The 24,520-nt window shown below is 41.6% G+C and overlaps 1 pseudogene; it reads right to left on the reverse strand.

Moving 5' to 3' along the window:
* Positions 1 to 1,124: 1,124 nt before the first annotated feature.
* The window catches only part of LOC121831176 (polyadenylate-binding protein 1-like), a 31,095-nt pseudogene continuing 7,699 nt past the window's right edge, over positions 1,125 to 24,520 (reverse strand).

A 24,520-nucleotide genomic window follows, 5' to 3' on the forward strand; every position in this document is an offset into this window, starting at 1 on the left:
CAGAGGCCGGGGGACAGTAGACTAAACATGGAGAAAGGAGGAAGCCAACCAAAGCACGTAAGTTCTACTCTTCCAGAGTGAGCACACCATTAGATCCCCTTGCTGGGGAATTTCCAGCTTCTCCTTCTGAGGAACTGTAGTGATCTCCGACCTCCGAATCTCCATCTTGCACACAGCCACTGTTAACCCAACTATGTAAGCCAATTTAATGTAGGAAAGGGTACTTTAAATATTTGTGTATTTCTGAAAAATGCTTTTCCCAGACACTGTAAAACATTCATCTTCTTAGAAAATTATGCTACTGTGGGATGTTTGCTTGTTTGTGTTCTTCTGGGATTTTTTTTTGCATGTGTGTATAATATATATATATATATATATATATATATATATATATATATATATATATATATATGCATGTTTACATGTTTGGACACATGCCTGTGGAGCCCAAAGTTAAAGTCAGATGTATTACTACATCTGAGACAAGGTATCTCATTTGAACACAGAGCTCACTCCAGGGAGCCCCTATCTCCTGTGTACTAGGATTACAAGTGGGCAGCCACACCCACCTGGTATTAAGCATTTACATCACATGTGCATGGCGAGCACTTTACCCACTCTGCCAATTCCCCAGACCTCTGTCGTGTGATTTATTTTTAAAGATTATTTTATTTTAATTAATTTTTTTACATTTTTTATTTAAATGTAATTGCATTACTTCCTCCTTCCTATTATGTGTATATACATGGTGGCGAGGTGGCAGGTATGTGTAAGTGAGTACTTATGCCCATAGCGGCCAGAGACATCAGAAACCCCTGGAGCTGAAGTTACAGGTGGTTACAAACCACCAAGTGTGGGTTCTGGACACTGAACTCCAGTCTTCTTCAAGGAACAGTACATGCTCTTAACCACTGAGCCATCATCTCTCCAGCCGCCAAGCCCCCTTGCTTACAGTTAAATAAAGTATTCTAGAACTAGCATAGTTTGCTGGGCCTAGTATTTGCCCAGATTGTAAGGTACACCGTTTTCTTTCTATTTCAAATTGCTTTTATAATTCTATTTTCATAATATTATTGTTTTTCAGTGTTCCGATATTTTTCTTCAGTGAAGCCCGAGTTTCTTTCCTAGTCCCAGAGCAATTTGAAACAGCTGGGCTGTGAGTGACACTGATAATTGCTTTCTGGGCAGCCTCTTTGCTGGGTAGCCTTGCAGTGCGGTGCAGCCTTACAGTGGAGAGACTCTGGAAACTCAAGTATATGAAGGAGTTCTAATCCATCAATATCCAGGAGCACACCAGCAAGAAGAGAGTGTGTGGCTTGAGTGAGGAAACAGCTGTTCACTCAGTTTTTGCTCTTGGTAGGGGACATGAAATCAGTCGAAGGTTCCTGACCTTGGACAAGAACAGCATCCTGCCATACAGTGACTTGCAGCTGAACACCAAGAAGTTACTGAGGATTGCAGACTCCTATAGCATATTTATATGGGAAATGGTGTAGGCAGGAGGAACAGCTACAGAAGCATTAGTAGCATGTTACCTTAATATGACTGTGGAACCCGTGATGGAGCTGGTCGCAGTATACTGAACAGAGATCTAGGAGCATCTGGGCAGATAGTACTGGGCGAGGTCTGGAATGGGTGAGGTTTGGCACCTTAACTAGTTAAGTGAGGACTTGGTTAAGCAATTTGGCTGCAGTGATAGTATGAGGGCTCAGTTCTAAGTCTATATGATAACCGTGATAGAGTAACCTAAAGGAAATGTTGGCTGGTGAGGGTTGATGGCAGGGTTGGGCACATCTCCCACTGTTGCCATCCTCTGCATATACTGCTCGGTGAAGTCGTCCTGATATTCTTGGTTGTCCTGAGCTAAAGCTACATACAGTGGCTTGGTGGCCACAGCTCTACCACTCATTTCCACAACTGCTTTAGTCGTTCCTTTGGGGGAAGAAAAAGACAAAAAAAAATCATCCCCTTTGCTGCAAGTACCCTCCACCATAACCCTTGCACTAATGTAGTGCCTTTATCAAGAGGAGAAACTTCCAAGGCACTCACTCTCAATACTACCAGTATCCAGATTTTTCATGGAAAGAGCTACACGAGTATCTGATGCTCTTATTTGAATACATCTGTTCTGATTTGTGATTCCATTCCGTCTTCCGTTTCACACTTTTCTGAGCTTGTCTAATGAGAACTTATTTTCCCTTGAGCACCTTCTGTCTTACTCACAGTTTCCTGTGTACCTGTGTGCTTACACACACAGCTTAAGGATTTTATCAGTTATTACTTCCACACCACAGGCAGGTCCAAACTTGCAAACGTCATTCTCAGGTGCTCACCTGTATTCTCTTCTCTCAAATTCTCAATACACACATTGGTGAACAAGTTTGCCCATGCTCCAAGTTCTGCTCCTCATTCTTCATGAGACTTGAGTCTTCCAACAAGTACTGTGAATTCATTTATGAGCCTCTCATTCAGCTTTTTCAATTGCTCTTTTAGCTGCTTCCTGTATATCAAAGTGTACAAATCTGTAGTCCTTGGAGCCATTTTCAATCACAAACTATTTCACATGAAAGCAGAATATGTGCCATACAGTAATTTATTGTCAATGGATTTGCCCAAATTTTAATGACTGTATAGCTCACTCCAAATGATAGATACTGGACTGGCTTGTCCTTTAAAACATCAAAATGCATAACCCAAATAACAGTAGGTAATCATATCCCTGTGAACTCCATCGAGAGAATCGGCTACCTACACTCATCTTCTCCTACATCATTTCTTAGTTCCATTAGGATGCAAATTTTCTGTGTAGAATAATGTCATGCTGTAGCTGGGAACACTAGGATTCATCTCCATCAGACTGGTTAAGCCATATGAAGATGTCAAAAAGAGATGTTTAGGGTAAAATTTCTATCTAGTGTAGCCATTTAGTTTTCCCACATTCCAGACATGTGAGTGAAGATTCTGGTTTCCCAATAGCCAGGGCACTTCAGCCACTCAATACTTCCTAGCTCAGGCTTTAGACTTGGTGGAGCTATGACAAGCCATTCCCCCGAAGAAATGCATGACTCACATCAGCAAGGAATATAAAATAATCATTGTTTTATACTCTAAAATTTTGACAGTGATTTTTTATACAGTCATAGATATCTGTTCCACGCAAATAAAACTTAAAGAGTAGCAATGATTTGACCGGAAATAAAATGTCAGTGGAGGACAACCTTTAGAATTTGCTTTGAAATTCAGAAGAAAAAAAAAACTGAGATGAAGCAATAAAAATGTTAGATATGAAAGGCAAAGACAGAGAGGCAATGTACTTTCGATTCCTTGAGGAGCTGCCTAAACAGAAACAATATCAGTGAACACTAGAAAAAATATTTTCCAAGCAGACTGATGGGTAGACTGATGAAGACTTCTCAGCAACAATTGAACAAGAAGAGAACTGAGTGACATATTCAAAGCATTCACCTAAAAGTATTATTCTTACTAAACACTGCACCCTTTAAGAGAAAGGACAAAAATAAAAGCATTTTAAACATTCACAGGCTGAATCCAGTACACGTTTTATTACTAGGTGTTTTAGAGAATGTGTTCAAATACAGATCAGATACTTGTGATAGAAGTAACGATGAAACACAGTTTGATAAACTATGCTGATAGACTTGGATGAATGTCTACTTTAAAATCTTATTTCATATTAAGAGGTAAACTACAGTTCTCCATAATAATAGCTAAGTGAATATTATGATGCGCTAAGTCACCTCTCACACTTTTGTGAACAACAGAGATATAGTTTCCATCTTCAATAAAGTTAAATCTATATACACTATAGATGTAGACATATTTAAATTAGATACAAACATTTATAAATGGAAGCATCCATCATTCCTAAAACCAAACGGAAAAATGTAGAAATCATAATCAAGAACATAAAAAACAAATTATTAAAAAAAGAAAGAAGCAAGCAATAAAGATGGTGAGGAAAAGTAAGTCCAATTACATCATTAACATTATTTCATTCACATGGCTGGAAACCCCATAATAATACCATGCTTTATAATAGTTATGGAGACAAATATTAAGTAAAAGTATAAAATAAGATGCCTGGAAATGATACTAGAATTGATGATGGAAACAGGAATGTACTGATGCTAGCAACTGGTATACAGAGGATCTCAACTTCTCTTCAATACTTGGTTTCTTTAAGCGAAACTCAAATAGATCACTATGGTTAAATTTGGTGAGCTGGGGTGATAGCTACAGAAATATTGCATTGTACTCTATTCTTAGCTATGTCCTTAAAATATTATCAGCCAAATGAACCTGGCAAGAGAAAACAAGCCAAGCCTTCTTCTTTATCCTCTTGTAATAGCCCTAACTATAGGAGGCAGAGTCTAAGTGGAGTTTTAAACAGTGGGAAAATCCTTCCATTGGTATTTCAGTGGAATAATGGAATACTCATCAGGCAGGGATGTTCACCTATGGATCTCAGAACTGCTCATCAGGCAGGGATGCTAGTCTATGGATCTCAGAACTGCTCATCAGGCAAGAATGCTAGCCTATGGATCTCAGAACTGCTCATCAGACTGGAATGCTAGTCTATGGATCTCAGAACTGCTCATCGGACTGGAATGCTAGCCTATGGATCTCAGAACTGCTCATCAGACTGGAATGCTAGTCTATGGATCTCAGAACTGCTCATCGGACTGGAATGCTAGCCTATGGATCTCAGAACTGCTCATCAGACTGGAATGCTAGTCTGTGGATCTCAGAACTACTCATCAGACTGGAATGCTAGTCTATGGCTCTCAGAACTGCTCATCAGACTGGAATGCTAGCCTATGGATCTCAGAACTGCTCATCAGACTGGAATGCTAGTCTATGGCTCTCAGAACTGCTCATCGGACTGGAATGCTAGCCTATGGATCTCAGAACTACTCATCAGACTGGAATGCTAGTCTATGGCTCTCAGAACTGCTCATCGGACTGGAATGCTAGCCTATGGATCTCAGAACTACTCATCAGACTGGAATGCTAGTCTGTGGATCTCAGAACTACTCATCAGACTGGAATGCTAGTCTATGGATCTCAGAACTGCTCATCGGACTGGAATGCTAGCCTATGGATCTCAGAACTGCTCATCAGACTGGAATGCTAGTCTATGGCTCTCAGAACTGCTCATCGGACTGGAATGCTAGCCTATGGATCTCAGAACTGCTCATCGGACTGGAATGCTAGGCTATGGATCTCAGAACTGCTCCTGCAGTAACAATTAGACTTGAAAATGCAAAACTGGTTTGCAAACTTTACTCCCCATGTATTTTTTTTTTAAAGAAACTCTCAAGTTGGCTGCAGAAATGTGAGTCAGTTTCGAAGGCTTATAAGCCAGAGAAGCATCAGAGCCAAGATAAACATGTTACAGAAAACACATGGAAATCATAGGCAGGCTACAGGAGCTGGCAATCCTAACTAAGGCCTACCACACAGGCCAAATAACCTCTTTAATCAAACCTCTTTTTTTTTTGGAATAATTCTTTGAAATTTAAACACTTTCCCTAATATGCCATAGAAATGTCACTTAGGACTCTAAATATAAATGATTCATGTGCCCATCCCCATAGAAGTACTTTCAGAAACCAGTGTTCCTCATTCTTCTACTGGCCAGATAGCTCCATAGCACTCAGCATCCTAACAGTACAGTAAAGTACACACTGGAGTGAGTTTCCCTCTACAGCTAGACCTACCTACATCTCAGGGTTGTTACAAATCAGAGGCAGAAGAGGAGGCATACAAGTATGAAATGCCTGATCAAGCCTCATTAGGCTTCTCTGTGGCCCCTAGAAGAACGCATCATCTGCTGACCATTGATCTCTCTGTGTCTCCAATCCAGAATCCTACCATCAGATCCCCTCTTCCAAACCTAGGTTAACAATCTCCTCTGCTTGAAGCTTCCCCAATATCACGAGGCAGAAGTGAGCTTCCAAAGATTATTGTCTACACCTGCCTTTTTAGGATAGTTTGCTTTGTACCAGCATTGTGTGGAATGTCTGCCGAGCCAGTCCAGAGTGGTTTGAAGGATGGGCACCCCAGCAGAATCTTTTCTGCATTGCTCATGGCATTTAGCAGAGGTGCCTGCACACAGAAGCTTTAAACAGTTACATTATTGTATTGATAAGATTCAGCTCTACCCCCCAAAAAAAACATAAAACTAGTTATGTCCCATTTCATTCCCTGGAACTCAGGCTTAGCAATAACTTGTGATTCTGTTATTAGGCCAAATAATTTCAAAATTCTATACAGAACTTCCCCCAAATTCCTCAAAAATCAAACAATAGGGAAGTATAACTCAGTGCTCAAGACAGAACTTAGCATGAGCAAGGCCCTAGGATCAATCCCCAGCACTAAATACAATAACAAAAAGAAATCTAAGCAGCTTTCTTTGTCAAGGGAACCAAGAACTGATAAATGAAAAGTTATTAGACTGAAGTACTGAGGGAAAATGAAAAGCCAGAGAGATAACTCTAGCACTCACAGGGGTCATTTGTTAATGGTATAAGGTGAATGGCAGTCACAGCTCCAAAACTTCCCCATTAAGGAAAACTCGCTCTCCTTCTGTCAGCAACTATCAATTACCTATAGCTCTTCAGCCAGGGGTGGGAGCTCATACCCGCCTCCCCGCCTCAATGCTGCGATTTTGTCAGGCTTGACCTTGTGCAGATGTTTTGCATGCTGTCACAGCTGCTGAGTTCCTATGTGCGACTGCCCAGTTGAGTCTGGAAAACAGTTTCCTTGAAATCATCTACCACCCCTGGCTCTTATACTCTTCCTGCTCCGTCATCCTTGATGATCCCTGAGCCTTCAAGGGTGCAGTTGACCACATACCTAAGACTGTATGGGGAACACTAGTGGGTCTCCATGTGTTTTTAAGAAAAATGAGAACACAAAATTGGGTGGGTATAGAAGAGGGCATCTATATCTAGAAGGAGATAGAGAAAGGGAAGATAATGTTCAAAATACAATGAATATTCTCAAAGAACTAATAAAAATACTTTTGTTTAAAATGTTTCATACATTATATTTTGATCATATTCTTTCCCTTCCCCAACTCCTCCCAGAACCTCCCTGCCTTGCTACCCACCCAACTTTATGTTCTTAATATCTTTCTCTCTAAAAGAAAAAAGAACATCAAAACAAATAAACAAAAGAAACAAAAATATAACTAACAAGAGACCACACACAAAAAATAAACAAGCAAACAAACAAACAAAATCATCCCAACTACAGCTGAGCATGGGGTCTTCCCTGGTTGATAAACCCAGCATCTCTCCATTGAAGAAAACTGATTTTTCCTTTTCCCATAAGGTGTCGATTACAAATAGCTTCTTAGTAAGAGGCAGGACTTTGGGCCCCCTTTCCCTTCTCTATGATGGCATTCTGTCTGGCTTGAACTTATACAAGACTTGTGTTTGCTGTCAGGCTTCATCTGTGACTCATAACTTTGCTTGAGATATTGCTTTACTCAAGAATAAAAAGTAACTCTCCAGTTCATGGAGCTCATACAGGAGATCCACAAGCAGTCAGGACAGGTATCACCTGGTGATCTTCCTGGAGCCCTTTATGATGGTCTTGGTATTGTGAAGGATTTGGGGTCCTTGGAAAGAAACTCAACCACACTGATGTTCTTGAATTTGACTTTGGTCAATGGGAAGAAAGAATACACTTTGGTGGCAGGATTGAGAGTATATGGTGCCCAAGGAAGTTAATGAATAATAGAAAGGAGGCTCCTTATCCCCATAGCTGAAAGCACTCTTCCCTAAGCACATGATATGGTCAGAATTCCACAACTCAAGGTGGTGGACAGGACAGGGGGGCCGGCAATGCTAGTAAGAGTTGAAAGTGAAAAAGAAAGCAGGAGGTGAGGGTGGGAAATGGACTGTCAAGTTCTAAGCCCAAATAGCTGAATATACAGAGCATCTGCATGAAGCAGACACTGGCCTCTGGCAGCTTGGGGAAAGCCAGGGTCCCTTGTAGAGTAGATGCCCACAGCAAGATGTCCCCTCAACCCCACAACAGTGGATTTGTTATGAATCTGGCACTGTGTTGATGTGGGCATCAGCAGGTGGCAGCTCTAAGCAGACATTGCTGTCAGCCATGAGAAAGCAGGGCTCATCACAGCATGTTTTATTACTGTTGTTGTCACTATTAGAATAATCAAGGGAAAAGCCTGTGGTCCTCCCAGCTGTCAGCCTCCATAGAAAGAAGGTGCCTCTAGGAACAGCACCCACAAAGCTGCTCATTTCATTCCAGTTCCCAAGAGACACAGGCATCAGCACAGTGAACATGCAGACTGTGGGGATGCCTGCATGATGGCATCCAGGGTCCATCTTCCTAAGCAGGCCTGCCCTTCCTTTTAGCTTGCCAGGAGGCTTGGATGATATAGGGGAGACCCCTCCCTGCTAAGTACAGAATAATCTAAACTCTGATCTTGGAGGAGGTGGTGAAGACAGAACCTCCTCTCAAGGAGTTACTATGGGTACAATGCAAATGATTTTACAGATGGGGAAACTGAGGCTTTTGGGGGAATATTATTTTAAGGTGTGTTACTTTTGTTTATGTTGCATTTGTTTAATTCTGTGAAGCTGTGTTATTTTGCCTGTCTAACACACCTGATGGTCTAATAAAGAACTGAAAGGCCAATGGCAAGGCAGAAAAAGGATAGGTGGGGCTGGCAGGCAGAGAAAATAGATAGAAGAGAAATCTGGGAGGAGAGCAGACAAAGTAGCTGGAGAAGGAGGAGGACTTCAGGGACCAGCCACCCAGCCACCCAGCCACCCAGCCACCCAGCCACCCAGCCACCCAGCCACCCAGCCACCCAGCCACCCAGTCACCCAGCCACCCAGCTACACAGCCAGACATGGACTAAGAAGGAAAGAAAAGGTATACAGAAATAGAGAAAGGAAAAGGCCCAGAGGCAAAAGATAGATGGGGAAAATTTAAGAAAAGCTGGCAAGAAGCAAGCTGGACATTTGTAATTAAGAATAAGCCTCCATGGGTGATTTATTTGGGAGCTGGGTGGCGGGCCCCCCAAAAGGGAAAAAACAACCAACAAACAACAGAGGCTCAAAAGAAACCACTTCCTGCTCAGTAGCAGGAGTGGTCACCTCTTGGACACAGAACAATGTTCCTTATTGTTTGGTTTTTGGGCAAGGTCTTCTATATAGTCCTGGATGACTTGGTATTCACTATGTGACTCAGGCTGACCTTAAACTCCTAGCAATCCTCCTGCCTCAGCTCCCTGAAAGTTAGGATTGCAGGCCTGTACTACAATGCCTGGTAAACAGTGTGATGTTCCTAAGTACACAATGTCTGAGGAAGGAGGGAGGTACTTTGGAAACAGCAAGAGCAAGTCAGAGAGTTGCTCAGGGGTAAATCAGAGCATGCAAGTGTGCACTGACTCTACAATCACACGGCATGCCAAGCCCTTTTGAGACACCGAAAACAAATCAGGCAAGTGATATGACCACCCCTATGGAATATCGGATCCAGGTCAGAGGGCTGCAGAAACTCTTGTCCTCCAGGAGGCATCCTGATGAAATCACCAAGCCTGGCCTCCCAGCCTGGACATCCTGGGGACAGGGAATGACCTCCATGACATTCAGCACTTGTTCTAGACCAAAGATGCCCAAGGGGATGCTCTAATGCTACTTATGCAGACTGGTCCTCACAAGGGGGGGATTAGGACTATTCTTACGGATCACCTGCTACCTCTTTATTACTCCAGAGAACTTTTGAATCTTCATGTAGTTCTGCTGAATGTGCTAGTCCCAAACTGTCCATGCTGGTGTTAGCAGAAAACAAGGCCGAGGCAGTCTCATTAGCTTCTGTCTGTTGTGGGATTTTCCACTTCTGGTTCACAGGGACTGTGTGAACTTCTCCTTTGAGCAAGACTGGTTATACAGACTAGGTTTTAGATCTGCTGCCACCTGGTGGTAGGGATTGCTTACTCAAGAATCAAAACTTTGCAAGGCTAGCTTCGAGCCTCAGAATTGAAGGAAAGGTCTCACCTGCCAGTCTTACAATCTACCTGAGAACCACTTAAAATGATCACACAGATTTCCTTGAATACCTTTTTAAACTCTTTTTATTGACACACACAGGAAAGAAAAATCTGATTGTGCATTGCCCTGAGCCACACACACACAGCATTCAACCCCATTCAAGGTACCAAAGCAACAATTTGATACAGTATCATGAAAGATGAGTTCTTTAGTGAAGGTACAACATAGGCTTATCTAGGCTCTGTTCATTCTTCAAGTCTTGAAAAAAAAATTGTGATGGTGAAGTGAGCATTAGAGCCAAGCTGTGTTGGCCTGTTCCGATTTGGGATTTATTAAATGCAAACACCCTGGCTGGGAAAGAAATGTAACAAGTTCCTTATCTGCCAAATATTGTATTACTTTCATAGGATGTACTAAAATTTGTTTAGATTTAACAAAATGTTAGGGCAGTTCATAAAATTAACTTGGTAGGGGATTTCTTCAGTTTCGATGTGTCCTTTCTTACTTTCTAGTAAGACAAAGAAACATCCTTCTCAATTTTCTTATTTATTGTCAGCATAACTGTTTGCTGTTGCATATATGTTGTGCTCCAATGGGCACAGCTTTATGCCAGAAAGCTCCACTACTGGTGAAAAGCCATGCTAACAATTGACTGGATGGGGCCCATAGTGGCAGGTTGCCATCTCCCATATGATACAGGCTTTACAGATATGAAAGTTACTACTAACCATGAGAAACGGCAAGGGAAAAAGGAACAACTAGAGATGCTTATTTTATATCATAATGACACATTTGTGCTTCATATTGTAAAAAGAAATCTAGATATACACAATGCAAATAGCTCAGTGTGTACACAGTACTAAAAGTTTGTTTGTTCTGAGACAACCTTTGACCTATACAGCCCCTTGTAAGGAATGTGAGACTCAGTAGCCTTGGCAATTGGGGACCCACTGGAGAGTTATTAATGAGGAAGAAGTGTGGGGGGAAGGAAAGAAAGAAAGACATGAAATGACTCTATGGAGAAAAATTGACTACTGGACTAGAGGGACGAGACTAAACTTTAGAATGAATAATGGCTTTAGTTCTAACTCCCTATAAAGTGTGCTATCTGGAGATGGCTCAAGGAAGGTGGATCATTTGAGATGCTGTGTCTTTGTCTTCTCAGATTTCCAGCTTTCTGAATAAAGCACAGATGAAAGACTTGATTACTGTCTCACTTCACTCGTGTGAACTCTGAGTTCTAGTAACATGTGGAGTTACGGCAGTCGGTGGGGCTTTGAAACCACCTTGGAAAGGAAGACATGAGACAGACCGGGTGGGGGTGGGGGGACCTGTATCTCTCTCCCTTTGACTATGAAACTATGGAAACAAACTAATTTCCCCAAGAGTCTCATGTTGGGAGAAGGAAAAGGCTGAAGCCTAATGCCAGCCAGCCAGAAAAAGGTTGTTTCCCAGAAAGAGATATCACACCTTTCTGACAACTTGTTAAAATACCTTGTAGAAGGAACTAGCCCTGAGACAATGTGTTTATGGAGAGCAGTACCACATCTTGGCTGGGACTATTTAGTTATACATACCACTTGCTTTATATTTAAACCTAAAACCATGTCCAGACCTGCTGCGGGCTGCAGGAATATATCATAAGAACTCAGCTGGTTATGGCAAAGTCACTACCTGCAGAGGAAGCCAAGGAGTTTTTGGTGTTACTTGGCTTGTTATATATCAACTGTCTTCTGTTATGAAAATCATGTGTGCCTTCACAGTTTTCCCAATTGACTTTCCCCTAAGAAGGGCTGACAGTGTGGACTGATCACTCTCTGTACATACACATTCCAAGTATTTGGAGAACAACCTCAGGAAAGGCTTTCTCTGGAATTAGATATCTCCCTTAGCCACTTTCCAGGACGACAGGAAACACCACCCAGGTGGGGGCCCAACTTCCGAGAATAACAATGATAACAGCCACCTGCAAGACTCCTGACTTAAATTCCATAAGGAGACACCACCCAGGGAGTGCCCAACTTCTGAGGACTAACAATGATAGCAGCCCCATAGGCAAGTCTCCTGACCTAAGGTAAATTCCATAGCTACTAGAGTCCTGATCATCATAGTATAATTCTCTTGTTGGATCCAGCCTCCCTTCCTCTGGCCTGGAAATCAAGTAAGCAATATTCATTCTTCTTACTGTTCTCCAATTCCAAATACCCAGTTTCATCCCTACCTCTGTAGCAAACCACTTTCAGGGTCCTGCCCACCTCCTTTGACTCTCCTCCCTGGAGCTCTGCCAAACCTCATGGCAGACCCAGATTTCCTTCTTCCCTTTTAGTCTCTCCCCCATTTTATCCCCATTCCTTTGTTTCAGCCTCCAATACCTAGAAATATGTTCCATCTGGGACGAACAATTACTGTACCTGACAGGACTCAGAAGCATTCCCTACTAGGAAACCCACAGCCATCACACATTTCTAATGTCCAGAGAGGGCAACAGAAATCAAGAAATAGAACAGCTATCCAACAAGACATATATCAACACTCAGAATCACAATCAGCCCAAACCCAAATTCCTAGACACTGGCACAGAAACACGTTAAATAACGACCAAGATAACAGACCTCCACCAGTACTCAGCAGCCCCACTGTAGTAAGTAGGTCCTGAGAAATTCAATATGGCTGAAACACAAGACAAAGACTTCAAAATAGCTATTATGAATATATTTGAGGAACTTAAAGAAAAAAATGAACAAATTCATTAATGAAATCTATGCAACATAAACAAACAATAGAATTAAAAGAAGAAATATTTCAAGACATGAAAGAAGAAATAGAAAGCCCAAACTGAGGGAAAACAGGAAATGAAAAATTCAGGAATTCAGACAGGAACCTCAAAGGTAAGTCTTATCAACAGAATACAAAAAGTGGGAGAGAGAATCTCAAGCATTGAAGACAAGATAGAAGAAATAGATACTTCAGTCAAAGAAAATGTTAAATCTTTAAAAATCTATTTATAAAACAGCCAGGAAATTTGAGTCACTGTGAAAAGACCAAATCTATAAATAATGGGAATAGGGGAAGAAGAAGAAACCTAGGCTAAAGGCACAGAAAATGTTTTTTAACAAAATCATAACCTAAAGAAGAAGGTACAAGAAGTGTACAGAACACCAAATAGATTGGAATAGAAAACTCTCCACAACACATAATAATCAAAACACTAAATGTACAGAACAAAAAAAAATTATTAAATGCTGCAAAGGAAAAAGACCAAGTAACATATAAAAGCAGACCTATGGGAATAACAACTAACTTTTAAATGAAGACTCTAAAAGCCAGAAAGGCCTGGACAAACTCAAAGTCTAAGAGAACACAGACTAACCCACTACTAAACCTGACAAAATTTTCAATAACAAGAAGAGAAAAAAAAAACATTTCATGACAAAAATTTAAGCAGCATCTATCTACACATCAGCTCTACAGAATGTGCTAGAAGGAAAACTTCAACCTCAAGAGGCTAACCACACCCAAGATAACACAAAGAACAAAAAAATAATCTCAGACCAGCAAATCAAAAGAGGTGGGAAAAACCCACATGACAATAACAAAATAACAGGAATCAATAAACACTGCTCGTTGATAATAAAAGACACAGACTAATGGAAAAGATGCAAAAACAGGATCCATCCTTCTGGTGTATCTAAGAAACACACCTTAACATCAAGGTGAAAGGATGGAAAAAGGTATTCCAAGCAAATGAACCAAAAAGCAAGCTAGTGTAACCATTTTAATATCTGACAAAATAGACTTGAAACCAAAACTAATCAGACAAGATATAGAGGGCCAGTACATACCCATCAAAGGAAAAATCCACCAGCAGAATATTGCAATTCTAAATATCTGTGCACCAAAATGTAAGGGCATCCAAGTTCATAAAATAAAACACTACTACAACTGAAAATTACATATTGACCCTCGCACAGAAATGGTGGGTGACTTTAGTACCCCACTCTCAGTAATAGACAGGTCAAAAACTAAACAGAGAACTGCTGAAGCAAAATGATGTCATAAACCAAGTAGACCTAACAGATATTTACAGAACATTTCACTCAAACACAAAAGAATATACCTTCTTCTCAGCACCTCATGGAACATTCACTAAAATTGACCACATACTTTGACATAAAGCAAGTCTCAACAGATACAGTAAAATTGAAATAGCACCCTGCATCCTATCTGACCACCATGGATTAAAGCTGGATATCAACAACAGAAATAACAGAAAGCTTGCAAACTCAAGGAAACTAAACTCCACTTAACAAAAAAATGAGTCAAGATAGAAATTAAGAAAGAAATTTGGGCCTGGCAGTGGTGGTGCACATCTTTAATTCTAGCACTTGGGAGGCAGAGCCAGGAAGATCTCTGTGAGTTCAAGGCCAGCCTGGTTTACAGAGGGAGATTCAGGACAGGCACCAAAAGTAGAGAAATTCTGTTTTAAAAAACCAAAAGAAGAAGGAGGAGGAGGAGGAGGAGGAGGAGGAGGAGGAGGAGGAGGAGGAGGAGGAGGAGGAGGGAGAAATTCTGTTTTGAAACACCAAAAGGAGGAGGAGGAGAAGGAAGGAAGGAAGGAAGGAAGGAAGGAAGGAAGGAAGGAAGGAAGGAAGGAAGGAAGGAAGGAAGGAAGGAAGGAAGGAAGGAAGGAAGGAAGGAAGGAAGGAAGGAAGGAAGGTAGGTAAAGCTTTTTAGAAGTGAATAAAAAATTTAGACACAACATATACAAGCTTATGGGACACAATGAGGGTGTTCTAAGAGGAAAGTTCATAGCACTGAGTGCCTTCATAAAAAAAATGTAAAGATCTCCTATTAGTAACTTAATGGCACACCAGAAAGCTCTAGAAAAAAAAGAAGAAATAACATCCAAAAGGAGTAGACAGCAAGAAATAATCAATGTTGGGGATAAGAATCTATAAAATAGAAACATCAACAACAAAACAATACAAAGAATCAATTCTTCAAGAAAATCAATACGATTGACAAACCATTAGCCAAATTAACCAAAAAGAACAAGAGGAGATCCAAATTAGCAGAATTAGAGATGAAATGGGGAGGGTATAACAACAGCCAGTGAGCAAATCCAAAGGATCCTAAGTATGTACTTAAAAACTTGTGCTCCACCAAATTGGAAAATGTAAAGGAAAAGGATAATTTTCTTGATATATAGCACCTAGCAAAATTAAATTAACATCAGACAAGCAATTTAAACAGTCTTAGAACCCATAGTGAAATAGAAGCAGTAATTAATAGTCTCCTGACCAAAACAAACAAACAAACAAAAATCCCAGGGCCAGGTGGCTTTTGTGAAGAATCCTTCCAGACTTTCAAATAATTAACACCAATCCTCCTCAAATTATTCCACAAAATGAAAACATAAGGAGTATTGCCCAATTACTTTTATGAAGCCACACTTACCCTGATACCTAGACCACATACAGACTCAACAAAGAGAGCAAAGTGCAGACTCCATATGAACATAGATGCAAAAATACTCAATATAAATACTCAATAAAACACTTTCAAATTGAATCCAAGAACACATCAAAAAGATCATTGACCATAATCAAGTAGGCTTCATCCCAGAGATCCAGGGATAGTTCAACATATGTAAATCAATAAATGTAATCCACCATATAAACAAACTGAAAAATAAAACCACATTATCATCTCATTAGATGCAGAAAACTAATTTGACAATCTCCAACTTCATGGTAAAAGACCTGCAGATACTTTTTTTGTGTGATACAAGGTACATACTTCATAATAATAGAGATGATTTACAGCAAGTCCACAGCCAACATCAGCCTAAATGGAGTGAAACTCAAAGCATTTCCACTCTTTCCATACCTATTCAATGTAGTACTAGAAGTCTTAGAGCAATAAGACAACTAAAAGATATCAAGGAGATACAAAAAGGAGAGGAAGAAGTCATCTTTCCCAAAGCAATCCAGAGAGTCAATGCAATCTTCATCAAAATTCCAACACAATTATTCACAAAACTTTAAAGGACAATTTTTAGCTTCATATGGAAACATGAACACACACACACACACACACACACACACACACACACACACACACACACACGAATAGCTAAAACCATCTTGAATAATAAAAGAACTACTGAACATATCACCATCTCCAATCTCAAATTGTACTACAGAGGTACAGTAATAAAAACAACATGATATTGTCATACAGATGCGTGGATAAATTGAATCAAACTGAAGCCCCAGACATAAGTTTACATACCTAGGGGCATGTGATTTTTACAAAGAAGCCAGAAACACATGCTAGAAAAAAAATACAGCATCTTTAACAAATGGTGCTCGTCAAACTGGACTTCTCCATGTAGAGGACTCCAAATAGATCCACACTTATCTCTGCACAAAACTCAACTCCAAAAGGATCACAGACCACAACATAAGGCCAGATGCACTGAATATAATTCCACTCATTTGCCCAGCTTAAAATTAGCAGGGAGTCTGGGCCCTGAGGAATCCCATATAGTAAATCAAGAAATGTTGGGAAATTCTTTAAACATGATGGGACAAAGCAGAAGAGAATCCATAGCCTGGAATTTGATTAGAAAAAACAAAACACAAAAAACCTGGAATACAAAATGGGTCTAATAGGGGCATGGGCAAGAAAGGAGAATTCTAGTGAATAGCGTGTACCCAGTGGTAGAGCACTTGCCTCGCATGTCCAGGGCCTTAGATGTCAATCTCCAAAACTCCAGAAACAAAGGAGAGGCTCCACATGATTTAACCATGACTACCCAGTTAATCCACAGGTATGGAGGAAAAGCTCTGTGGAAAAGGGAAGCCTTCAGACCTCTAAGAATCACTCTGCTTAATTTACTTTGTCTCCTGGATCCCTAAAGAGGTGGATTTTCTGTTTTGACCAACTACTCCTCCCCACTTTACCTCTACACTTTCCTCCTGGTCAATAAGCTTCCCACTTATGCCATGACTTCCCACCCATACTGGGTCCACTTCTCATTGTCACCTAAAAGGGCACGAGCCCCAGACACTCATCAACTGAAAACATTTCATATGGAGTCCCTTAGCATCATCAGGTTTCTAAAGGCTTGGATATTAAATTCATTTTTATTTATCATATCACCCTCCTCCTTCAGGAGCTCAACTTTCAAATATGCAGCCTAAATTAACCCCTTAAAATATGCATATTTTATGTGTATTCGATGTTCTTGAAATAGGCCTTCCTTGAAACAACTCTTGGTAAATTAATAGAGACAGTATTGACAATTCTAGAGTCTAATATTTAATGCAATTTCAGGAGATCTAGATTCACATACCTTCAGTTTATTACAGTCAAGCCATTAGCCACTCATGTGCTTCCCTGGAGAAGAAGTTAACTAGGGAAGCTTTGCAGATGTCTTTCATGGGACCTTAGACTGAGCTCTGCTCTGTGGGAGAACTGCTTGGACGTTCAGAAAATAGGAGGCAACTCAAAGGAGAAATGTCAGCCTTGTGCATGCCAAGCACAGATATTGTAACTATGACTGTCATTTACAGAAGCACCAGACAACAAAGGGATCAGCAATACTCCTCTCATTTAATCACTCATAGACTCAAAAGTATATTCCTGGGATCCTGGGGATATGTGGCAGCACTCTGAAAAACTACTGCATTGATAATTCACTTCTGTGACTTGGGGGTCATAAAATCTAGCATAGAAATTTAACATTGGATGATAGGACTAGCATAGTAACAAAAGGAAATTATCAGTTTCCCTTTAGTGTAGATGACTTTCTAAACAGTCTTATTTATTAAGAAACACGGAGCCAAATACAGGGGTAGTAGCCAAAGAGATCAGAGAACTAGTGAAGAGCCACGACTACCTTATCTTACCATCTTACCATGGAGAGAGCTTCTTCCTGTGTAACTTATGTTTTTATTGCCTTCCTGTTCTGCCTTCTCATTGGCTCTAAGCCCAGCCACATGACGTCCTTGTCACTGCCTGTCTATACAGACCTCCAGGTCTCTATGGTTGGTACTAAGATTAAAGATGTGTGTCACCACACTTGGCTGTGCCCTTGACCACACAGAGACTCTGCCTGCCATGTGATCAGATTAAGGGCGTGTGCTAACACCACCTGACTTCTGTTTATGGCTATGTGACCTCTGATCTCCAGGCAAACTTTATTTATTAACATACAAATAAAATCACATTTCAGCACAATTAAAATACCACCACAATTTAGGAAAATTGAAAGGATGCTAGGAATTTTCAAAGTATTCAGTGGGACAGAAGAGCCAAAAGAAAGGCTAAAGTTACACCCATGTGACTGGTGAAGCAAGGGGAAGAAACGGTGGTCACCAAGACTGAACGAGGCCCTTTTTCTCTTTACACTGATTGGCAGAATGCCAAGAGTCTTACATCTTCAGAAACTACAGAGCCCCTGAGCCTGAGGCCGCCAGGTGCTGCTCCTACTGGGACTGCAATTCAGCTGCTCTTCCAACTGCTTCAACAGATCCCTGGAGCCTGCACAGCACAGCCAGAGCTACGATTGCCATTTGCTGAAAGTGACTCAGATGAGGCATGGAAGCTGTTTCTCTTCCTTTTGAGAAAAAGCTAAGCTGCCTCTTCCAGCCAGGACCTGGCCCATCTGGGCCTTCAAAGGGCCAGAATATTGACATCCAATAGGGTTTCCCAGGACCCATGATGAAGCAAGATAGAAGATGGTTGTGCGATCAAGTGTGAAAATACAACACATGAGCACTGGAACACCACAAAGAAGCTCCATCACCCATCTCTTTCTCGCTCATGTGGATAGCTGTTGCTTTTACTGGTTTTGGCGGGGGCCTCATGCATTCTTCCCCCACTTCTGCATTAAATGTGTTGATATACTCAATCATAGCATTATCTCCTATTAGCAGCATCTAACAGTTCTTCCAAAAGTTATCCCCCAAGCCACCTAACACAACCCTAGACCCTTCAGCAGGCTCTTTCTAACATAGAATTCCCCTACTGATGGACTCCCATAGTTCCTATGATGTACAAACTTCCTCCTGGCAGCAGCTAATAAGGCCCAGCTTTTCAGCTGCAGGTGTTCCTGGTGGTCTTTGGCCACAAAGCATTACACTTCCCACTTCCAATCTGCTGCCAGGCAGGAGTATTAGGCTCTGATAATCAGTGTAAAAAGTGACCATGAAAAAATATGTATTTTGTCTGATCTAAGCAATTGAAAAATGTTATGGTTTGGATTTAAAATATTCCCCCCCCCATCACCACTAGCTCTTGTTCTGAGCTTCTTTTTTCCAGTAATGGTGAGTTTAGAGAGGCTATGTAGCGTAGTTGGGATTTTTTTTTTTTTTTTTTTTTTTTTTTGGTTCTTCAAGACAGGGTTTCTCTGTGTAATTTTGGTGTCTGTCCTGGATCTCGCTCTGTAGACCAGGCTGGTCTCGAATTCACAGAGACCCACTGGCTCTGCCTTCTGAGTGCTGGGATTCAAGATGTGCACTACCAGCACCCGGGCTTAGTTGGGATTTTATTGCTGTGAAGAGACACCATGACCACAGCAACTCTGAAAAAAAGAAAGCTTTTAACTGGGGCTGGCTTACAGTTTCAGAGGTTTAGTCTACCATCATCATGGCAAGAAGTATAGTGGCATGCAGGCAGACATGGTTTTGGAGCATGAGCTGGGATTTCTACATCTGGATCTGCAGGCAGCAGGAAATGACAGTGAGCCAAAGTAGGCCTGGCTTAAGCTTCTGAAACCTCAAAGCCAACCCCTTAGTGATGTACTTCCAAAAGCCAACTTACTCTAACAAGGCCACACCTGAAATAGTGCCACTCCCTATGGACCTATGGGGGCCATTTTTATTCAAATCACCACATTGCAAAACTTTTAGGAGGTGAGGCTTGGAAGATGGAAGTAGGCCACTTAGGATGTGAAAGGACCAAGCAGATGCCATAACAGGCTGCTCAGTCTTCTCCCAGAAATAAGGACTCAATTTTAGTTTCCTGAGACTGAGCAAGCAGTTTCTGGGAGGGTTATGAACAAAAGACAATTAATCACTGATGCCCCTGCCAGCAGGGACAGGGAGATAGGATGCACCAAGTCTGGGCCACTGAGCCAGCCCCCACAGAGCCTCCACAGGAGCGCAAGCACAAAGCCTGGGACTTGTCCAGGCCTGCCCAAACATGGAATACTGTAACCCCCAACTAACCTTAGCCAATTAAAAGTTACTCACATGATTGCCACTCGCACAAAACAATCCCAAGTCTGTTCCTGTATAGTCTGTAGACCCCAACCCCTCCCCTTGCTTTACCCCTATAAAAACCCTGCCTCGTTGCTACTTGGGATCTCTCCTGCTCTGCTGCTACATCAGTTAACTCCAAACAGTAAGAAGACTCTTTGCTTTTGCATCAGATTTGCTCTCTCGGTGGTCTTTGGGAGAGTCTGGGTACAACGGTGGGCCTTCAGAGTTTGTACTCTGGCTCCCACTTGCAGCTGTGCCTCCCAATCCACAGCCTAGGGACAATGCAGTGGGATGATGCCCTTGTACACTGTAAAGATTTGTCATTCGAATTGGTTTAATAAAACACTGATTGGCCAGTGGCCAGGCAGGAAGCAGGCAGGGCAACCAGACTAGGAGAATTCTGGAAAGAGGAAGGGCATAGTCAGAAGTCGCCAGCCAGACATAGAGGAAGCAAGATGAGAATGCTGTACTGAGAAAAGGTACCAAGCCACATGGCTAAACATAGATAAGAATTATGAGTTAATTTAAGTGTAAGAGTCAGTTAGTAATAAGCCTGAGTTACTGGCTGAGCGTTTATTACTGTTACTAGCTGGAACAGTAATATTAAGCCTCTGATCAATTATTTGGGAAGCAGCTGCCAGGTATTAGGGAGCAGGCAGGCAGGAGAGAAACTTCTGCCTCCAGCCACAAAAGAGCTCTGCCTCACACTCCAGCTACCATGGTCAAGATCCACCCCATCTAGTCAGGCTGAGTTCTCCTAAAATCATAAGCCAAAATAAATATTCCCTATTTCAGGTTGCTTCTGACAAGTATTTAGTCACAGCAGTTCAGAACTTATACTGGTTTCTGTGTAAGATGGTAGACAAGAGGCCAATCTCTGCATGAGCTAGTAAAGAGGAGAATCAGAATTTTTGTTTGCTTGTTTGTTTTCTAAAGAGAGAAAGAAAGTATGGGCATGAGTTGGGTGGATGGGGAAGATCTGGGAGGAGTTTGGGGATGGGAAATTGTGATCAGAATGTACTGTATGAAAAAATATTTTTCGATTAAAAATTCATATATATATATAAACAGACTGTGTTCCAAAAAGAGATGAGAAAGAGCTTCAGGAACCCAGAAAGAAAGTAAAAGCATCTGGGAAACACACAGAGGGAAAGATGGGCAACCAGGGAAGGAAGTCAAACAGCCCCAGCCATCACGGCAGTTCCCTGGTTCTCAGTGGTGGTAGCTGACCAGGTCTCATCCACTGAGAACAACCCTGGAATTGGACAGAGCTAAGTCAGAGGCTAGTCAGCAGATCAGATTCTGGAGCCACTTGTCTGTCGCTGACTGCCATGTAGCCTGAGAACTTCTCTACCCTGCTCTCTTGTCCTCCACCCTAACGTATCCCTTTCTGTTCCATTATTCCCCTTAACTGTTTACACAACTGTTTTTTTTATTTTTTTAAATCTTCCCTTGCCCTGGAAAGTACCTTCCCCCAATTACTAAATTACTGACCTATGGGTATTCCAAATGGAGCACACATATCTGAAGATTCAATGGGACATGCATATCATACCCCTACACACAAGGCACGTTCTTGTACACATAATATACCCATTTTTTCATTAGAAATTAGCTCAGGGGCTGATGTGATGGCTCAATAAGTAAACTGCTTTCTGTGCAAGGATGGGGACCTGAGTTCAGATCCCCAGCACCCATGCAAAAAAGCCAGACATGGCGATGTGGTCTTGTAACCCCACTCCTAGAGAGGCAGAGAACTGGATCTCCAGAACTTGCTGGCCACACAGTGTATATAGCTAATTGGTGAGCTCCAGGCTCAGTGAGAGACCCTGTATCAGAAAATAATATGCAGGGCAAAGGAGGAAAACACCCAAAGTCTCCACATGCACATACACGGGCAGAAGAACCTACACACACGTACACGCACGCACGCACGCGCACACGCACGCACGCGCACACACACACACACACACACACACACACACACACGCACACACGCATGCACACACATGGCTCCCACCATATATTCTACTTTGCAATTTTGTTTTCTTTTTCATGTAACATACTGATCACATTTGTCTGTATGAACACACATAAATGTCCTTCCTTTTTAATACCTGTCTAGCATTCCCCAGTTGAGGTAGCATAGCTTATTGAGTTCATTTCTGGGTATTAAGTTGTTCTGGGTATTAAGTTTGGAAAGTTATAATAACACTGCGGTGGACATCTCCACACAGGTCTTCATGCATTGCTGAGCTCTGGTGAATTAAATTCACAAATGAGGATGTAAGGAGGTGAATATGGGTCTGGGAGAAGTTAGAGGGAGGAGGTGGGATGAATATCATCAAAATATATTACATAAAACTCTCAAGGTATTAACTGAAAAAATTAATTCACAAAGAACAAATGAAAACCAATGAGCGTATTAAATTCATTTTTGGAATGATCTCTCCTGAGCTTATCATCTAAGGCCTTTACAGCACCCCACACTCTACCCCCCCCACACACACACACACCCTCCATCCATTTACCTGGATCTTTATTTTTTGTACTATGGTGTTCATCACCATCAGAGAAAGCAGATCTTTATTTGATAACCGTTTGTTTCTCCATGAACACAGAAACTTTGACTATTGGTTTACTGTAACAGCCTGGTTATTAGTGCTATATTTACTTATTTATTGTGTGTGTGAGTGTGTGTGCTATGGTGTTTCTGTGCTAGTCATCGACAATTTGTGGGACCGACCAGTTCTCTCCTGCCATGTGGGTCTCGGGAATAAAATTCAAGTTCCCAGGCTTGGCAGCAAGCACCTTTGCCACTGAGCCATCTTGCTGACCCACAACCTGAGTCTATTTGCTAAATAAACATTTGTCATTCACTTGTTCCTTCGCCCATTTATTAATTATACATTAGCACCTATTTCGTGCCAATAGTTCTAAACTCCGGGCATGTGGTTCTAAAAATACCACACAAAACTCACCTTGTAGTTAAATAAATAAAAAGAATTTGTTCTGAGTGATTTGATGGCTAATCTTGGTTGGCAATTTAACTACACCTGGAGCAAACTAAAACCTAAGATGCTAGAAATTTTAGTAATCAGAGTATTTGAGGCGGGAAGATCCACCCTAAATCTGGGCTATACCTTCTAGCAGCAGCCCACATAGAAGGATATGGAAGAAGTAAGTTTTGTTTTTGTCTGAATGCTCTCACTCTCACTGCCAAGTTCATCTACCCTGTTTCTGTGGCTGGTGTCCCAATATAGGCTGAAGACCGGCAGCTCTCCAGGAATCCTCCTGGACCCCGGCACTAGATTCAGACTGCTGAGACATCCAGCCTCATGGATTGAGCAACTACTGGATTCTCTGCCTTTCTCTTGTAAAACCGTCACTGTCGGACTACCTAAACTAACCCTGTGTCTAATAAGGTCCTTTATGATCAGTTTCATTTGTCCTGCTTCTTTAGAGAACTCTGACTAATAACACAGGTGGGGAATTCTCGTGGTTGAGAAACTCTTTAATCAGTTCAAAGCCTGCTTCCTCTTCTGTCTGACAAAATCCTGGTCACTTGTTTCATCATTGCAGGAAGACATCACATGGCTCTGGACCTATCTTGGGTGGAAAGGCAGTCTATTCTTGTATATGAGACTGCCCAAGCCACGCAGGGAACAAGAAAACAGCTCATCAGAATGTTCCACAAAGATCACTTCTTCCTGCTAATGAAAAGATGCTGGAAGAGGCAACTGTTATTTCCCTGACATCTCTGACATTCAGCTAGTAATAATGATGTTTACTGAAGCCCAGATGTCTAAAATTAAACTTCTCATTTAAAATTTATTTTAACATTGTCACTTAATCCATTAAAAACTAGCTGTGACTGTGGGCAACATATGCTACTCAGGAAGCCACAGCTGGAAAGGGTTCAGAAAGGTCTCAGAGAGAGGGAGGGCCTGCCACATAAGGAAGGGTGAGAACTAGCTCCTCTGAGCAGAATTGACCAATCTTGCTCAGACCTGCAGGCATTTCTATCCCAAGTCCTGAGTCCTGCACAAACCAAGAAGTGAAAAACCCAAGAGCTTCCTTCTCCCACCTGCAAGTCTGGAATCATAATGTGTTTGCCAAGCCAGGAGCAGATGCTTAGTATGGCCAAGCAACATTAGATAACTGGTTATGGCAGTTACCTGGTTTGAAACCCAG

Source organism: Peromyscus maniculatus, chromosome 7 (assembly GCF_049852395.1).
Source record: "Peromyscus maniculatus bairdii isolate BWxNUB_F1_BW_parent chromosome 7, HU_Pman_BW_mat_3.1, whole genome shotgun sequence".
Taxonomy (NCBI): domain Eukaryota; kingdom Metazoa; phylum Chordata; class Mammalia; order Rodentia; family Cricetidae; genus Peromyscus; species Peromyscus maniculatus.